The sequence below is a fragment of the Arachis ipaensis genome, chromosome B5, assembly GCF_059453495.1.
Source record: "Arachis ipaensis isolate K30076 ecotype BB chromosome B5, ASM5945349v1, whole genome shotgun sequence".
Lineage (NCBI taxonomy): Eukaryota > Viridiplantae > Streptophyta > Magnoliopsida > Fabales > Fabaceae > Arachis > Arachis ipaensis.
Window position 1 is genome coordinate 125,396,279 of NC_142440.1, and position 3,625 is coordinate 125,399,903.

Consider the following 3,625-nt stretch of genomic DNA (forward strand, 5'->3'; position numbering starts at 1 on the left):
GTGTTCGACTATTTCTCTCCTCCAGGGTTGCTTTCCCATTTCCACGTTTAAGCTTCAGTTTAACCTTAAACTGAAGCTTAAACGTGTTCGACCCAATTGCTCCTCCAGGGTTGCTTTCTTCATTTCCACGTTTAAGCTTCAGTTTAACCTTAAACTGAAGCTTAAACGTGTTCGACATTTCACACTCCTGGGTTGCTTTCTTCCATTTCCACGTTTAAGTTTCAGTTTAACCTTAAACTAAAACTTAAACTTCAACTTAAACGCCCACTTTTTGAAAGGATTTCTGGGCCAAATATATTGAAGTTTAAGTTAGCATTTGACCACAAACATTAACTTAAACGTATTATGGTATGAAACCCAATTGAATATCATGGTTTATGGGATTGGGCCTGAAGAATTGATGAGTCTGGAGCTTCAATTTGTTGAGTCTTGTGTCATTACTTGTTTATCACTAAGTTTGCTCAATGAATGTTACAGAATTGGATCACAGCCTCATCAGGATTATGGACCATAAACCCAAAGCAAAAGGAAATCAGGGAAAAGCCTCAAGGCCCAAGAAACACAACAGAAGCTCAATTTAGAAAGTGTATAAATAGGATAGAATTTAAGTTAGTGAGGGACTTTTGAAAGGGAAAAACACGGAGAACTTTGGATCATTTTTCTTTTAGTTTTGTAATTGAATTCAGAGCTATGACTCACTAAACCCCTTTCATTGGGTTAGGGAGCTCTATTGTAATTCAATGAATCAATAATAGTTTTATCTTCTTCTTCAATCTTTTCTCTTGAATTTTGTTAGAAAGCTTCTCGATCTAATTCCATTGGGTAGTTGTCTTGGGAAAGAAACTACCCATAATTGGAATCCTTCGGAACCTTGGGAAAGGAATGGAGGATTCATGCTAGAGAAGCTTTCTCACAGTGAATTGGATTGGGGTTTGGATGGATATTGTGACATGTAATCCTACCAAATTGTGGTTCATGAAACTGTGTGGTATAATCAGTGATCGAGCATCATCTCTTCTTATGAACATTTAAACCAAGGGATTGGGAATTTGTTTGTTTTTAGAGAGAATTGGTGAGCCAAGGGATTGGGATCCAATCATATAAGATTGCCAAGCAAAATTCAATGAATGCATTGGTTGAGGAAGGGATAAAAGTTGTTTTGATTCGGAGATCTCAATATCTCCTAACACCCAATGAACTCCCCATTTTTGATTTACCACTTTCTCTTTACATTCTGCAATTAAATTCATGCAATCACCCCATCCCTTTTAATTTCAGCAATTTAGCTTCTCGCTCTTTAATTCATGCAATTTTACATTCCGCAATTCTCATCTAAATCTTGATTCCGCTCAACTAGAACATACTTCTAATCCGAATTGCTCACTCAACCAATCCTTGTGGGATTCGACCTCACTCTATTGTGAGTTTTTACTTGACGATAACCGGTGCACTTGCCGGAAGGAATTTTGCCGATCGTGCAATTTCCTAAAATCGTAGCATATCAAGTTTATGCACATCAAGTTTATGGCGCCGTTGCCGGGGATTGGTTTTCGATTGACAATTCTCAAATTGGAAGTTAACTAGATTGAGCATTTTTCTTGCTTTGTTAATTCAGTTCAAGTTACTTGTTGAATTTTAATTTCTGCACTCTGTTACATGCTTTCTTTCTTTATGCCTTTAAATTCAAGCAACTAACTCACTGACTCACTAACTATTTGAATTAATTCCTCAACTGCTCTAACCATACTCTTCCATTAACCAAGAGTATTTCACTTGTTTGGTGCCTGTGCTGTGTTCTTGTATGACAGGTAGGAGAGGAGAGACATCAACTCCTCCATATACCGAACCAGAGAGGACCCTTCATAGACTTAGAAGGGAAGCAAGAGGGAAGAGAGTACTGAGAGAAGAGGAATCTGAAGGAGAATCTGAGGACAATTTTGAGGAAGCTTTAGATCTCAACATGGATAGAGAAGTTCACAACCATGAGAGGGCTGATGGAAACAATGCCATTCCTGAGAGGAGGGTTCTTGGTTCATACATAAACCCAACCTCTGGGAATTGTGGTAGCAGCATTCAGAAACCACCCATTCAGGCCAACAATTTTGAACTCAAACCACAGCTAATATCACTTGTGGAGGATCATTGTTCATTTGGTGGGAGTGCCAATGAAGATCCAAACCAACATCTCACAAAATTCCTGAGAATTTGCGACACTGTGAAGTCCAATGGAGTCCAAGAAGATACCTATAAACTGCTCTTGTTCCCATTTTCACTTAGGGACAAGGCAGCTAAGTGGCTGGAATCATTCCCAAGGGGGAGCCTAACAACCTGGGATGAGGTGGAAAGCAAGTTTCTGGCACGTTTCTACCCCCCACAAAAGGTCAATAGGCTTCGATCTGAGGTTCAGACTTTTAGACAACAAGATGGTGAAACTCTCTACGAGGCATGGGAGAGGTTCAAGGATTTGACAAGGAAATGCCCACCAGACATGTTCCATGACTGGGTGCAATTGCATATTTTCTATGATGGACTTTCTTATGAATCAAGGAAGGCTGTAGACCATTCATCAGGAGGTTCATTGAACAGGAAAAAGACTGTGGAAGAAGCCATTGAAGTGATTGAGACAGTGGCTGAGAATGAGTACTACTATGCTTCAGAGAGACACAACACTAAGGGAGTCATGGAGCTGAACCATGTTGATACAATTTTAGCCCAAAACAAGGTGTTTGCCAAGCAACTAGCAGAGCTCACCAGGAAATTAGAAACAAAGCAAGTGGCTGCAATACACACACAGGATCAAGAGGAAGTAAGCACTGAAGGAGGTGATTGGGAAGAGGCCAACTATGTGGGAAACCAACAAAGGCAATCATATGATCCACATTCCAACACTTACAATCCAGGATGGAAAAACCACCCAAACTTTGGGTGGGGGAACCAACAAACCCAACCACAAAACCACAAACCTTACAACCACAACCAACATAATGATTCCACATACCAAAAATCTAACCAAAGATCATACCAAACCACACAAAACACTTACTCTCAACCACCATATCATGGCCAAAATAATCAACCTGCCCAACCTAATCCGAACCAACAATTTCAAGATCAATTAAACAGGATAGAAGGAATGCTTGCAACCATGAGTCAAGACATAACCGAATTGAAAGCTTTTAAGGAAGAAGTAAATTCTAACCTGCAAAACCAAGGAGCTGCCATCCAGAAGCTAGAAAATCAAATTGTGTATTTGTCTAAGCAAACCCCTGGGCCAAGCGTTTCTCATGCTGCCAAGGCTATTGCAAGGGAAGAATGTAAGGCCATAACCCTCAGAAGTGGAAAGAATCTAAAGGAGATCTCAAAGGAAACCACAGAGGATGAAGCAAAGGAAAATGTGAGAGACAAGGAACAAGGACAATCTTTTACACCGTCTGCAACAAAAGAAAAAGAAAAAGAGGTCCTGAAGCCTTATACACCTAAAGCACCATATCCTCAACGTTTGATGAAAAGTGAAAAGGATGGCCAATTCTCCAGATTCTTGGAGATTTTCAAGAAGCTTCAAATCAACATTCCGTTTGCTGAGGCAATAGAGCAAATGCCACTCTATGCAAAATTCTTAAAGGAA

General features: G+C 39.9%; 1 non-coding gene across 1 annotated transcript; it reads right to left on the reverse strand.

The window, feature by feature from the left end:
• Positions 1-2,386: 2,386 nt before the first annotated feature.
• LOC148565688 (small nucleolar RNA R71) lies at positions 2,387-2,490 on the reverse strand. The gene has a single exon (XR_015884282.1). It is a non-coding gene; the product is annotated as a small nucleolar RNA R71 (small nucleolar RNA).
• Positions 2,491-3,625: the final 1,135 nt, after the last annotated feature.